Raw genomic sequence first — 16,111 nt, 5'->3', positions numbered from 1 at the left:
ATTAATATTTAAAATTGTTAAAGATTAAGTTTAAATAAAACATAAAATTTAGTCATGGAAGCAGATTGTTTAATTGTTAAGTGCTTTACTCTTGGGAGTTCTATTTCTCATGCAATGTGGTTAAATTTTCCTCTAAGTATTTAGAAGTGAAAGTGTTGTTATATTTTTTGACATTAGATGTGCAAAACGGAATGGTTAGTTTAAACAAGAAACAAAAAATTTGACCTTATTGTACTGGTCAAAGTTTCATTTTTATTTTGGGTGAGGAAAATGACTTTATTAGACAACTGAGGTTTACTTTTGAACAACTTCTGTCCTCAAGTACATGGGTGTTTGGCGAATTTTTTCATGAATATCTCTTGGGAAATTTGTCAGCAAAAATGAAGAAACTCATTGTTACATACTGTCCAGTAGTTTATTATTGGAAAATGTCCAATAATTATGAGCTTTTGGGAAAATGTTCAAAACAGAGTTCATACGATGGAGATTGAATTTTATGGTGGAAGGTGTTTCATAAATAAAGAAACTCAATCTATCCTCAACAGGATGGTGGTCAGGCAGGAACAATCCACTATTCTAGAGTGGTGTAAGGTTTCTGTGGAACTTGTGTGGGGAGATGAATCCTCTGAACCAAAGTATGAATCCCAGCTCTGGATAACTCTGTGTTATGGACTGTATGTCTGTAACTCCACCAAATTAATATGTTGAAGCATTAACTCTCAGTGAGATGGTATTAAGAGGTGGGGCCTTGGGGGAGGTAATTAGGTTTAGAAGAAGTCATGAAGGTTGGGGATTAGTGGAATTGGTGCCCTTGGAAGAGGAAGAAATCCCAGAGCTTCCTATCTCAGCCATGTGAGGACACAGCAAGAAGACAGCTGTCTGCAGGGAAGAGAGCGCTTACCTAGAACCAAATCTTTCAGAATCTTGATCTCGGACTTCCTTGTCCTCAGAACTGTGACAAAGAAATGTCTGTTGTTGAAGCCACGCAGTATTTATTGTATAAAGTAAGTATAAATTGTTATAGCAGCTTAAGCTGACTGAAACACTGTGTAACCTACAGTATGTAACTTAATCTCTTTGATTTTCCTGATTGGTATAGTGGGGATAGAGTCGACACAAGCTATAATGTTTGTGACTAGGCCTGCTGATACTAAACATGACCAGACCAAGACTAAACCAATACTAAACACTCCCATGGTAGACAGTCAATGGTGGAATGGACCCAAGAGGTTTACCCTGACATTTAAAAATACTTATGTTCAGGGGTGCCTAGGTGGCTCAGTCTGTTAAGCCTCTGTCTTCAGCTCAGGTCATGAGCTGGGGTCCTGGGATGGAGCCCCACATTGAGCCCCTCATCGGGCTCCCTGCTCATTGTGGAGTCTGCTTCTCTCTCTTCCTCTGCCTCTCCCCCCACTGTGGCTTGTTCTCTCTCTCTCAAATGAGTAAATAAAATCTTCAAAAGAAAAAAACTTACGTTCAAACTGCCTATAGTGACCCACATCAGTACTGAATGTTTAAATACAATCACATTCTAACAGAACTTTATTTTCAATATCTGAGTTGTGAAAACTGGCCCTTTTGAGGCAAATGAAATGTTGACAAAAAAGATATCTTGGGATTTTTCTTCTTTTTTTCCCTATATTTGGCTCCATTTGTTCTACTGAAATGGGTGTTACAGGACATAGGTAGCCCTCAACAAGAGTGACAAGAAGTGAGTAGGTTAAGACTTTGGCTTGCTCCAAGGATTCTTGCAGATGCCACAGAGCTACAGATTAAGACCCTGGAGAGCTGCCAAGCAGGGCATGTTGGGGATGGGGGTGATTGGGTGGGTGGAGAGCAGGGTTGGCAAATTATGGCCTGAGGGACAAATCTAGCCATTGCCTGTTTTTGTGTTAACTTTGAACAAAGAATTTTTTTTTTTAAATTTTCAAATGTGAAGTGTTGAAGAAAAAAAAAAAATCATTCACCCTTTGATGAACAGTTGCTCAATGAGTTTAGGACATTGCTTCTTGGTCCACAAAGTCCAAAATATTTACTATCTGGTCCTTTTCAGGAAGAGTCTGCTGACTCCTGGTCTAGGGGGTCACTATAGGTTAGTTACTACAGGTTTGTGGGTAACACCCAGGAAGTCAAAAGAATTGGTGCGAGTATTCTGGAGCCAAAGGTGTTTGCTTCCTACTTTGATGATCTACTAGGCAGTGACTGGCAGGTTTGAAACTTAACAGTCAATCCCTCCCCCTTTTTCTTGCAAATAGAACCATGATTTTGTTCAAGAATCTACTCTCTATGAGCTTCAAGGGAAGTTTTCCCACTCTTAGCCTCACCTATCTATCTAGTTGTTACATTGAACACCATGATTTCCCACCAATACCCCAATTCCAATCTAACACTACAAAATTCACAAAAGTTCTCTTTTGTTCCATACTTGTAACTATGTGTCCTAGAGAAGCCGGGTTTCCATTTTCCTAACATTTTTACTTATTTGATCTATCTTTCCCCTCCCTGAATGTACTAATCTCCCATTACCGTGGCCTCCTTTCCTGTGCAAATAACCCCCTTATACTCTTTTGATTCTGACAGTCCACACAAGCTAGTCCCTAATTCCATGAGCAGACAAACTTCTTCTTCTTCTCCTTTTTTTAAAATCAAGATTTATTTATTTATTTGAGACAGAGCAGGAGGGGCAGAGGGGAAGGGAGAGAGAGTCTGAAGCGACTCCACACTGAGCACAGAGGCCAACATGGGGCTTGGTATCAGGACCCTGAGATCATGACCTGAGCTAAAACCCAGAACTGATGCTCAGTGGACTGAGCCACCCAGGTACCCCATAGAAGAGCTTCTTATACCACTAAACTCTACCTTCAACCTCCCAGTGTGACCACCTGTTTTATGTCCTCTAGGGTCACCATCTGTGACTAGACCACTTTCCTGTGCACTTGGGCTCTCGGTCTTGTGCCAACCCAGTTTTCTCACACGTTGGGGACTCCCACATTCCAAACCATGGCCCTTCCCCACCCTAGCCCGAACTCCTCTTCCCTGCCTCACTTGGATGCCTGCCTCCTCCAATGAAGTGTGGACATGAGCCCTGGGGAGTCCTGCTAAGTGGACATTCTCCTTACCTTGCTTGGGCTCTGACACCCTCCCGTAGGAGAGGCTACTACCTACATTCCATGTAGATGCATACTTTGTTAGTCCTACTTAATGATTTTAGAAAGAGGAAGGAATCTATGTTCTCCCACCCCTCCATCACTCTTCTTTGTTCCAGGAGAGAAGAACAGGCCTGCCTGAAGATTGTGATATAGGCTTTGGTACATTATGCATAGTAGACCAAAGTTGGACTTAAAATTTTTTATTATATTTTATTTCCCACCAGGAGAAAGGATCTTTTCCATTTCTCCAACTTTAAGATATGATCCCTTGGTTATGCAACTCACTGACAGAGTCCTTGCAGAATGACCTGGCTAGTGTGTGTCAAGCCTTTTGTAAATTAAGTGCTACCCAGTTGCTAAGGAGGTATTGCTATTATTTGACATTGTCACATAATTCTGTGATGCATAAACGGTATTTAATTTAGAAGATTTACACTGTAACTTTTTTTCCCTCCAGCGCCAATAGTGTCTGGATTTATTTTTGTTTGGTTTCCACTGTTCTTACAGCGAGTCTCCCACATGAAATGCATTATGATCCAGGCACTCTAACAAATAAGCAGGGTGTGTTGGTATTGCTGGGGAATAGACTTAGTTCTCATGAAGTTCTTTTCTTAAGAGCTGGCTTGTCCTGGTGGCAAAGAATTACAAAATGTTAGAGTTTTTGTGCTGGAAGGAAGGAAGTCCCTCTCTTCCACCAGGTTTCTCCCCACTCAAGTCTGTGTCCCCTCAGTAACACACCGATGTTCTGTCACAGTCTGTGAACAGGCACCCTTCTGAGTCAGTCCACTCCATTTGAGCTCTTCCTTATTCCTCCTCCCTGCTCTTGTGTGGAACATATGTACTGACACCCCAATACCAATCTAACACCACAGAGGCTTGCAGAATAGATTTAGTTCTCATCATGAACACTGTGAAGTCTTTTCCTTTGGAACCTGCTTGTTTCAGAGAGCAGAGAATGACAAAATCTTAAAATCATGGAGTCTTCGTGCTATTAGGGACCAGCCCAGAGACCTTTCCTTACCTAAAGCTGAAATCTGGCAGCTGTTGGTTCCTCCCAGGGATGCTAGTTCTAGCATTTGAGGTAAAAATGAAGACACCTGCTGCACTCTTGGGGCTTCAGTTTGTTGTCAACATTGCACGGTGACCTCATCCCAGGAGCCATAAGTACACAAAGTGCCGTTCATCGCCACATGAATTAGGAGGAATGAGGAGTGGGCAGGGGTGTAAAAAGTCTCAGACTCTAGGAGGACTTTTCTTGCAGTTACCTCGATATTTCTGAGTTGGGATCATAAGCCATCAGGACCTGTTGCAAGGGCCAGAAGCAGGCTTCCTTGCCCTCGTGAATTCTTTTTGTTTTTGTCTCTCTCTATTAGGGGTGAAAGGCTCTCCTTTCCTCTTTTATCCTCTTTACTACATCCCTCCATTTCCCTTGTGATGTGGACTTTCATTCCCCTTGGTCATTTCATTATTTGTTCAAGGACCACTAGATGTTCTGTCTTCTCCTAAAGATCCAAATTCCCTCTGGCACAGAATGAAAAATGAATACGTGTTGAATAGGGTGATTGAGTGGCCTCATACTTCATAATTATACACAGTTTCAGTGACATAAAGTTTTCTTAAAACTTCCCCTTTTTTTCCTGCGCCACATGTTAACAGTTTCTTGGTTAGAATGTCTTGCACAGAAATACCACATAGTAATTATGTGTGGAATTGAATTAAGAATCCACATTCATTTGCCCTGATGTTTTCCCCAGGATTCCATGTTGGCAACAGCCTGTGTTCCCTGTGGAGTTATGTTCTAGTTTTTCTACGTGCAAATACATATGAAGGTTTTAAAATTCTCAATATATATTATATAACAATGGCATGACTCCCTAAGAGAACGTATATGCTCATGGTGATTGCATGTAAATTCTTTGCAAAAGATTATTCCACACTGAGATGTGGAGCACCTGCCTTATAAATATTTTCTGGGCAAAGTTCTATGAAATTAGTGAGGTATGACGGTCATAGAGTAGGTGCTTAACAATGAGCATTAAATGCACTAGTGGATAAATTAATAACTCCCTACGTATTGGAAAAGGCATTTAGGTGATCTATCCAATAGCTTCCTTCTTCTCTACCTGTAAACAAGTATCGAGGTTAGCCTTTCAGATAAAAGTGTCTCCACTTATGCAAGAATTTGCATCTGGCTGATGGGTACAATCCAATTAAGTATGGACTTTCTTTGGTTATAAATTATATACTGTTAAAATTCATAGTTGAAAATAAATTCACCGCATGACAAGGGAAAAATTAAGCTTTTAAATGTGGCATTAAAGATTACACAATAGCCATACAGTTAGGAGTCTAGTTTTGACTCTCTGGCCACAAATCATAAAAGTAACCCCAAATTTTCAGTATCGAATAGGCCCTAGAGACTGTCTCATCAAAGATCTTCATTTTGTGGTTGAGGAAGCAGACTTGGAAGAGCTAGATAGTGGTATTGGGTTGAGTACTATCCCCTCAAATTCATGTCCAACCAGGACCTCAGAATGTAATCTTATTTGGAAACAGATGTAATTAGCTACGGTGAGGTTACACTTGATTAGGGTGTGTCCCAAATTGAATGACTGATATCTTCATAAGAGAAAGGAGAGGGACAGTCAGATCCACAGATCCACATACAAGAGAAGGCCACGTGATGACAGAGGCAAAGACTGGAGTGATGTAACTCCAAGCCAAGGAATGCCAAGGAATGCCGGCAACCACCCAAAGCTCAGAAGGGGCAAGGAAGGATCCTCCCCTGAGCCTTCAAAGGGATCCTGGCTCAGCTGATGCTCACTTCAGACTTCTGGCCTCTAGAACTGTGACAGAATACATTTCTGATATTTTAAGCCACCCAGTTTGTGCTAATTTGTTACAGCAGCCTTAGGAAACTAAGACAGTAACCTTTCAAGGAACAGTGGTGACTCAGGAATAGAGGCCCAGTGAATGAAGGGAGGACTTAGGGAGGACTGATCCTCCCCAAGCAGCTGTACTCTTGTGTCCCTGCCTGTAGTGAGCACCTGCCAGAGGTGCTCCCTTTACTGGCTTTACATCGTCCGTAGTTCTATACAGTTGGCTACCCAGAGGGCTTTCCTTCCTGCCCTCCCTCTCTTTTAAGCTGTTCTTAAACAACTCTTGCACAGGTCATCTATTCTCCCATCTCTTATGCTCTCGGAAGTGTGGCCCTCTTCTTCTAGTGCTGTTCTGTGCTGCTACTTCTCCTTCCTAGGTTGCTTTTACCTTTGGGCATAGGCCCTGTCGTAATGCATTTTCTGTCTTAAAATATACAAGGAGGGATTCCTGGTGGTTCAGTTGGTTAAGCGCATAGACAAAGGGTGAAGTTTTTATTTTCTTGATATAGTCCTCTGATACACAAAAGTTTTAAACGTTTTTTAAAGATTTTACTTTATTTGCCAGTGAGAGAGAGAGAGAGCACACAAGCAAGGGGAGCTGCAGGCAGAGGGAGAAACAGGCTCCCTGCTGAGTAAGGATCCCGATGAGGGGCTCAATTTCAGGACCCTGGGATCATGACCTGAGCTGAAGTCAGACACGTGACTGACTGAGCCACCCAAAGTTTTAAATTTTGATGAAACATGATTCATCTTTTCCTTCACTAATTGTGCTTTTGGTGTCATATCTAAGAATCCTTGCCAAACTCAGGGTTATAAAGGTTTACCCCTATTTTCCTCAAGAGTTTTACAGTTTTTAGCTTTTATATTGTGCTGATCTAGTTTCAGTTAATTTACTTACCTCATAATGGCATGAGGTAAATTCATTGTTTTTTGCTTTCGGATATCCAACTGGTCATTGTTTTGTATTTGGATATCCAACTGTTCCAGCATCATTTTTGAAAAGATTGTCCTTGCCCCAATGAATGGCCTTAGCATCCTTGTCAAAAGTCAATTGACTATAGCTATATAGGTTTATTTCTGGACCCTCAGTCGAACTGTCCTTGTGTCTAGCCTTATTCCAGCACCATGCTATTTTTGGTTACTGAAGCTTTGTAGTAAGTTTTAAATTTTGTAATCTGGGTCCTCCAACTTTATTCTTTTTGAAAACTGTTTAGCTATTTGGGGCCCCTTGCAATTCCATATGCATTTGAAAAATTGGCTTTTCTACTTCTGAAAAAAGAACTGTTGGAATTTTCATAAGGTTGCATTGAATCTATAGATCACTTTAGGTAGTATTGACCTCTTAATATTTTTTCTTATTAGCATTACATTATCCTTGAATATTTGGTATGATACTCTTGTAAAAACTCTCTGGGCCTATTTGTTTGGTAGTTATTTGTTCATGGCAGACCTCAAATTCTGACTTAGTTCCATTTATTGTTATTTGTATTTTGTTTTCTACTTTATGAATATGGGATGTCTTTCTATTTAGTTAGGTCTTCTTTAATTTCTTTTAGTAATGCTTTATAGTTTTCAGTGTACTAGTCTTTTACCTCCTTAGTTAAACTTATTCCTGGGTATTTTATTCAAAAGTGAGGTTATTAAAATAAAATATTTTAGGCATGCAAAGAAATATAATATTAATGAACACTTGTGTAATCACCACACAGCTTAAAAAACAAAGTTTAACAAATACTATTAAAGCCTCTCTGTATTGTCTTCTCCCGCTCAGAAGAGGCTGCTCTCTTAAATTCAGTGTTTATGATTTCCTTACATAGTGTGGTAGACAGAATAATAGCCCCCCAAAGATATCCATGTCCTAATCCTCAGAATCTGTGTATATTTTCTTAAATGGCAAAAGAGTATTGTGGATGTGGTTAAGTTAAAGACTTGAGATGGCTACGTTTATCATTGACTATCTCGGTGGGTTCAGTATAATCACAAACATCCTTGTAAGTGAAAGAGGAAGGCAGGACCTTTTGTAAATACATCTCTCCAAGGGCTAGATAATCCCCAGGGTCTCCAACTTTCATGACCTAGAGATGTCTTCAAGGTCCTGCCTGGGACTCATATCTCCTTTACATGTAAATTACTGGGGATCTTCCTGGCACCTTGGGAGCTTGTCAGAGGACTAGGCCAAAATATAACCATTTGACTTTCTTGTAGAAATGAGAGAAGTGTTACTACCTTTTGGAACAGAGAAATTAACTAGACAAGTGGACAAATGGTTATAGATCTAATCCCCATAGTATGTGGAAAGAAAAGTGTAGATGAAGTGAAAGCAAAATATTATCTTTTTAACATATAGATTTCTATGCCTCCAGAGGCTAGAGCTTTTTATAAAAGCACTGAGAAAGCGAGGGAAGATTTATTTCCTCACACTGATTTATCAACAATTGAGATCTTTGAAATAATTTTACATTGTGACTGTGGATCTGTCAATTTTTCTTTGTATATTTGTGCCTATGTTATTGGAGGTTTACACATTTAGAATTGTTATGAATCTCTAGTGAATTGTTTTCTTTATTTATAATGTAGTGATCCTCTTTATCAGGTAAGCTTTAAAAGTCCTCCTGAAATAGATCCAACAAGAGGATATAACAATTGTAAATATCTATGCATGCTACATGGAAGAACCCAAAGACATAAAGTAAATATTAACAGACATTAAGGAGGAAATTTATTGTAACACAATAGCAGTAGGGGACTCTAACATCGCACTTACATCAATGGATAGATCATCCAGAGATAAAATCAATAAGAAAACAGTGTCTTTGAATGACACATTAGACTAGATGGACTTAAGAGATACAGGCAAAACAGTCCATCAAAAACAACAGAATGCACATTGTTTTCAAGGGCACATAGAACTCTCACCAGGATAGATCACATGCTAGGCCACAAAATAAATCTCAATAAATCTTGCCAATAAATGACAAGATTGAAATCATGTCATGCATCTTTTCTAACAAAGCAGTACGAAACTAGAAATCATTTACTAGAAAAAAATTGGAAAATATATAAACACAGAGATGGTAAACACATGTTACTAAACAATCCGTGGTTCACTAAAGAAATCAAAGAGGACATAAAAAATACATGGAAACAAATGAAAATGAAAACACAGTGGTCCAAAATCTTTGGGATATGGCAAAAGCAGTTCTAAGAGGGAAATTTATACATATATACAAGAAAAATCTCAAACAATCCAAACCTATACCTAAAGGAAGTAGAAAAAGAAGAACAAACAAAGCTCAAAGTTAGTGGAAGGAAAGAACTAATAAATGTCAGAGCACAAATAAATAAAATAGAGAATAAAAAAATTAGAAAAGATGACTGAAACCAAGAACTCAACCTTTGAAAAGAGAATAAAACTGAAGAACTGTTTTTGCCAGACACATCAAGGAAAAAAAGAAAGGACTGAAATAAATAAAATCAGAAATGAAAGAGGAAAAGTAATAACTGGCACCATAGAAATACAAAGGTTTAAGAGACTACTACAAAAACTGTATTCCAGGGGTGCCTGGGTGGCCCAGTGGGTTAAAACCTCTGCTTTCGGCTCAGTTCATGATCCCAGGGCCCTGGGATCGAGCCCCACATCGTGCTGTCTGCTCCATGGGGAGCCTGCTTCCTCCTCCTCTCTCTGCCTGCCTCTCTGCCTACTTGTGATCTCTGTCTGTCAAACAAATAAATAAAAATCTTTATTAAAAAATTGTATTCCAACAAATTAGACAACCTAGAAAAAATGGATAAATTTATAGAAATATATAATCTTCCAAAACTGAATCAGGAAAAAATAGAAAACCTGAACAGACCAATTACTGGTAACAAAATTGAATCAGTAATTAAAAAACTCCCAACAAACCAAAGTCCAGGACCAGATGGCTTCACAAGCGAATTCTACCAAACATTTAAAGAAGAGTTAATATCTATTCTCAAACTATTCCAAAAATAGAAGGGGAAGGAAAGCTTCTAAATACATTCCACAAGGCCAGCAAAGCCTGGTACCAAAGCCAAAGGGGGAAAACAACAGAAGAAAACTATAGGCCAATATCCCTGATGAATATAGATCCCCCAAACCTTAGTAATATATTAGCAAACCAAATTCAAACAATACATTAAAAGGATATTCGACATGATCAAATAGGATTTATTCTGGGGATGCAAGGATGGTTTAACATTTGCAGATCAGTTAATGTGTACACCACGTCAGCAAAAACTAAGGATAAAAATCACATGACAATCTTAATGGATGCCGAAAAAGCAAGTGACAAAATTCAACATACATTCATGATAAAATCTCAACCAAGTGTGTTTAGAGGGAACATACCTCAACATAAGAAAGGCCATATAACAAACTCAGAACAACATCACACTCAGTGGTGAAAAACAAAGAGCTTTTCCTCTACAATTAGGAATAAGACAAGGGTCTACGGCCATACCACCCGGAACGCGCCGGATCTCGTCTGATCTCGGAAGCTAAGCAGGGTGGGGCCTGGTTAGTACTTGGATGGGAGGAATAAGACAAGGATGTCCACTATCACCACTTTTATACACATAGTGCTGGAAGTCTTAGTTGTAGCAATCAGACAAGAAAGAGAAATAAAAGGCATCCAAATTGGTAAGGAAAAATTTCAACTATCACTATTTGCAGATGGCATAATACTATACATGGGAAACCTTGAAGAATCCACCAAAAAGCTACTAGCTGTAGTAAATAAATAAGTTGCAGAATATAAAATTAATATACAGAAATCTGTTACATTTAATTAATTTATTTATTTTGAGAGAGAGTGTGCAAGCAGGAGGAGGGGCACAGGGAGAGGGAGAGAATCTCAAGCACACTCCATGCTGAGCCTGGACTCTGATGCAGAGCTTGATCCCACAACCCCAAGATCATAACCTGAACTGAAACCAAGAATTGAATGCTCAACTGGCTGGGCCCCCCAGGTGCCCCAGAAATCTGTTGCATTTTTATAGACAGATAACAAAGTAGCAGAAAGAAAAATTAAGTGAACAACTGCATTTACAATTGCACCAAAAAGACTCTGATGCCTAGGAATAAACTTAACGTACGAGATGAAAGATCTATATTTCAAAAACTCTAAAACATTGATGAAAGAAATTGAAAATGACACAAACAAATGGAAAGACATACTGTGCTCATGGATTGGAAGAATTAATATTGTTAAAGTGTCCACACCACAGCTTCCATGCAATCTTTATCAAAATACCAATAGTAGTTTTCACATAACTAAAAGAAATAATCATGAAATTTGTATGGGACTACCAAAACCCCCAAAGAGCCAAGGCAATCTTGAGAAAGAAGAACAAAGCTGGAAGTATCACAATCCCAGATTTCAAGATATATTACAAAACTATAATAACCAAAAGAGTGTGGTACTGGCGCTAAAACAAACATATAGATCACTAGAACAAAATAGGAAGGCCAGAAATAAACCCATACTAAATGGTCAAATTAATCTACAACAAAGGAAGCAAGAATATACAGTAGGGAGAAAAGAGTCTCTTCAGTAAGTGGTGTTGGGAAGACTGAACAGCTGCATGCAACAGAATGAAACTGGATTACTTTCTTACACCATACACAAAAATAAATTCAAAATGGATTAAAGACCTAGATGTGAGACTTGAAATCATAAAATTCCTAGAAGAAAACAAAGGCAGTCATCTCTTGGACATCGGTCTAAGCAACATATTTATGGCTATGTCTCCTTGCAAAGGAAACAAGAGCAAAAATAAACCACTGGGACTACTCTAAAATAAAAACCTTTTGCACTACAAAGGAAACCTTCAATAAAATGACAAGACAATTTACTGAATGGAAGAAGATATTTGCAAATAATATATCCAATAAGGGGTTACTATCCAAGATATATAAAGAACTTACACAACTCAACACCAAAAAACCAAGTAATCCAATTTAAAAATGGGCAAAGGATCTGAACGGACATTTTTTCAAAGAACACATACAGATGGCCAACATGAAATGCTCAACATCACTAATCACCAGGGAAATACAAACCAAAACCACAATGAGGTATCACCTCATACCAGTCAGAATGGGTAAAATAAAAAGGCAGGAAATAACAACTATTGGTAAGGATGTGGAGAAAAAGGAACCCACAGTGGGCAGGAATGTAATTTGCTGAAGTCACTTGGAAGATAGTATCAAGGTTCCTCAAAAAATTAAAAATAGAAATACCAAATGATCCAGTAATTTCACTACTTGGTATTTACCAGCAAAAACACTAACTCAATGAGATGCCTGGGTGGCTCAATCAGTTAAGCATCTGCCTTAGGCTCAGGTCATGATCCCAGGGTTCATGAACCCCCACATTCTTGGGGTTGAGTCCTGCATCAGGCTCTTTGCTCGGTGGGGAGCCTTTCTCCCTCTGCCTGCCACTCACCCTTCTTGTGTTCTCTCCCTCTCTCTCTCTGACAAATAAATAAAATCTTAAAAAAAAATTAAATAAAAAAACACTAATTCAAAAAGATAAATGAACTCCTATGGTTCGTGCAGCATTATTTACAATAGCCCAGATGGAAGCAAGCTAAGTGTCCACTGATAGTTGAAAGGATAAAGAAGATGTGATATATATAAATGATGAAATATTACTCAGCCATAAAAAAGAATATTTTGCCATGTAAGACAACATGGTTTGACCTAGAAGGTATGATGTTAAGTGAAAGAAGTCAGAGAAAACAAATACTATATAACTTCACCTAAATGTAGAATCTAAGCAACAAAACAAACAAACAAACCAAAAAAGCAGAAATTACTCATTAATACAAAAAAATGATGGTTGATGGAAGGGAGGGCATGGGGGCATGGGCAAAATGGGTGAAGACCAAGAACCTGGGGCATCACAGGAAAAGACATCCTGTAACACTTTCAACTATAAGATGTATAAGGTCTGAGGATCCGATGTAAACATAGTGATTATAGTTGATAACATTGTGTTCTATACCTGAAATTGGCTAAGAGAGTGGAACTCAAATGTTCTCACCAAAAACAATAAAGATAAATATGTGAGGTGATGGATATGTAAATTAACACATTAATTAACCTTAATTAAGGTGGATACTTTCACTATGTATATGTATAACAAATCACAATGTACACTTTAAATATCCCGAATTTTGGTGTGCTTGGGTGGCTCAGTTGGTTAACTGTCTGCCTTTGGCTCAGGTCATGATCCCAGGGTTCTGGGATCAAGCCCCACATCAGGCTCCCTGCTCAGTGGGGAGCCTGGTTCTCCCTCCCCCAGCTCTTGTGCACTCTGTCTCTCTCTCAAATAAATAAATAAAATCCTTAAAAAATATCTTGAACTTTATATGTCAGTTAAGCTCAATAAAGCTGAAAATTAAAAAAAATTTTAGGGGTCCCTGGGTGGCTCAGTCAGTTAAGTGTCTGCCTTCAGCTCAGGTCACGATCCTGAGGTCCTGGGATCAAGTTCCATGTTGGCCTCTCTGCTCATCGGTAAGTCTGCTTCTCCCTTTGCCTGTCACTTCCCCAGCTTTTGTGCATGCTTCTCTCTGTCAGATGAATAAATAAAATCTTTAAAAATAAAGTAAACAAATAATTTTTTTAAAGAAAAATCATTTTGGGTAAATACCTAGTAGTGCAATTGCTGGGTCATAGGGTAGCTCTATTTTCAACTTTTTGAGGAACCTCCATGCTGCTTTCCAGAGTGGCTGCACCAGCTTGCATTCCCACCAACAGTGTAGGAGGGCTCCCCTTTCTCCGCATCCTTGCCAGCACCTGTCATTTCCTGACTGGTTAATTTTAGCCATTCTGACTGGTGGGAGGTGGTACCTCATTCTGGTTTTGATTTGTATTTCCCTGATGCCAAGAGATACTGAGCATTTTTTCACGTGTCTGTTGGCCATTTGTATGTCTTCACAAATGTCTGTTCATGTCCTCTGCCCATTTCTAGATTATATTATTTGTTCTTTGGGTGTTGAGTTTGAAAAATTCTTTAAGTCATTTGCGAATATCTTCTCCCATTCTGTAGGTTGTCTTTTTTCTTTCTAAAAAGATTTTATTTCATTTATTTGTCAGAGAGAGAGAGAGCACAAGAAGGGGGAACAGAAGGCAGAGGGAGAAACAGGCTCCCCACTGAGCAAGAAGCCCAATGTGAGACTCCATCCCAGGACCCTGGAATCATGACCTGAGCCAAAGTTAGATGCTTGGATGTCTGACTGAGCCACCCAAGCATCCCAGTTGTCTTCTGGTTTTGTTGACTGTTGCCTTTGCTGTGCAAAATCTTTTTATTTTAATGAAGTCCCAATAGTTCATTTTTGCCTTTGTTCCCCTTGCCTTTGACCAATGTGTCTAGCAAGAAGTTGCTGCGGCCCAGGCCACAGAGATTTCTGTGTTCTCCTCTAGGATTTTGATGGATTCCTGTCTCACATTTACGTCTGTCATCTATTTTGAGTCTATTTTTGTGTGTGGTGTAAGGAAATGGTCCAGTTTAATTTTTCTGCTTGTGGCTGTCTAATTTTCCCAACACCATTTGTTGAAGAGACTGTCTTTTATCCATTGGACATTCTTTCCTGCTTTGTCGAAGATTAGTTGACCATAGAGTTGTGGGTCCATTTCTGGGCTCTCTATTCTGTTCCAATGATGTATGTGTCTGTTTTTGTGCCAGCTTGATTACAGCTTTGTAATAGAGCTTGAAGTCCAGAATTGTGATGTCACCAGCTTTGGTTTCCTTTTTCAGCATTCCTCTGGCTATTTGGGGTCTTTTCTGGTTCCATACAAATTTTAGGATTATTTGTTCCATTTTCTGTGGAAAAAGTTGATGGTATTTTGATAGGGATTGCACTGAATATGTAGATTGCTCTAGTAGCATAGACATTTTTACAATATTTGTTCTTCCAATCCATGAGCATGGAACATTTTTTCCATTTCTTTGTGTCTTCCTCAATTTCTTTCATGAGTATTCTATAGTTTTCTGAGTTCAGATCCTTTGCCTCCTTGGTTAGATTTATTCCTAGGTATCTGGTGTTTTTTGGTGCAATTATAAATAGGATCGGCTCTTTAGTTTCTCTTTCTTCAGTCTTATTGTTAGTATATAGACCCAGAAATTGCACTACTAGTATTTACCTCAAAGATACAAATGTAGTGATCCAAAGGGGCACACACATCCCAATATTTATAGCAGTAATGTCTACAATAGCCAACCTATGGAAAGAGCCCAGATGTCCACTGACAGATGAATGGATAAAGAAGATGTAGTACAGGGTTCCTGGGTGGCTCGGTTGGTTAAGTCACTGCCTTCGGCTCAGGTCATGATCTGGGAGTCCTGGGATCGAGTCCTGTATCGGGCTTCCCCTGCTCTGCAGGGAGCCTACTTCTCCCTTTCCCTCTGCCTCTCCCCCTGCTTGTGCTCTCTCTCTCTGTGTCAAATAAATAAATAAAATCTTAAAAAAAAAGAAGATGTGGTGTGTATGTATGTGTGTGTGTGTGTGTGTGTGTATATGATATTATTCAGCCATCAGAAATGATGAATACTGACCATTTACATTAATGTGGATGGAACTAGAGGGTATTACACTAAGTGAAATAAGTCAGTCAGAGAAAGACAATTATATGATCACTCTTATGTGGAATTTAAGAAACAAAACAGAGGCTCATAGGGGGAGGAAAAAAAATAAAACAAGATGAAATCAGAAAGGGAGACAAACCATAAGAGACTCTTAACCAAAGGAAACAAACTGAGGGTTGCTGGAAGGGATGGAGGTGGCGGATGGAGTAACTGGGTGGTGGACATTAAGGAGGACACGTGAGTGGTGCCTAGGTGGCTCAGTCGGCTAAGTTCAGCTCAGGTCATGATCACAGGACCCTGGGATTGGGCTCCCTCCTCGGTGGGGGGTCTGCTTCTCCCTCTCCCTCTGCGCCTCCCTGACTCTCATGCTATCTCTCTCTAGCTGGCTTGCTCTCTCTCTCAAATAAATAAATAAAATCTTTTTTCTTTTTTAAAGGAGGGCACATGATGTAATGTGCAGTGGGTATTACAT

General features: G+C 39.3%; 1 protein-coding gene across 1 annotated transcript in view; it reads left to right on the top strand.

Annotated features, from left to right (window-relative positions):
* Positions 1-16,111, top strand: part of FBXL13 (F-box and leucine rich repeat protein 13) — a 233,922-nt gene that overhangs the window by 62,284 nt on the left and 155,527 nt on the right. The window lies entirely within an intron of this gene.

Source organism: Meles meles, chromosome 10 (genome assembly GCF_922984935.1).
Source record: "Meles meles chromosome 10, mMelMel3.1 paternal haplotype, whole genome shotgun sequence".
NCBI lineage: Eukaryota > Metazoa > Chordata > Mammalia > Carnivora > Mustelidae > Meles > Meles meles.
This window is presented reverse-complemented; position numbering and strand designations above follow the sequence as displayed.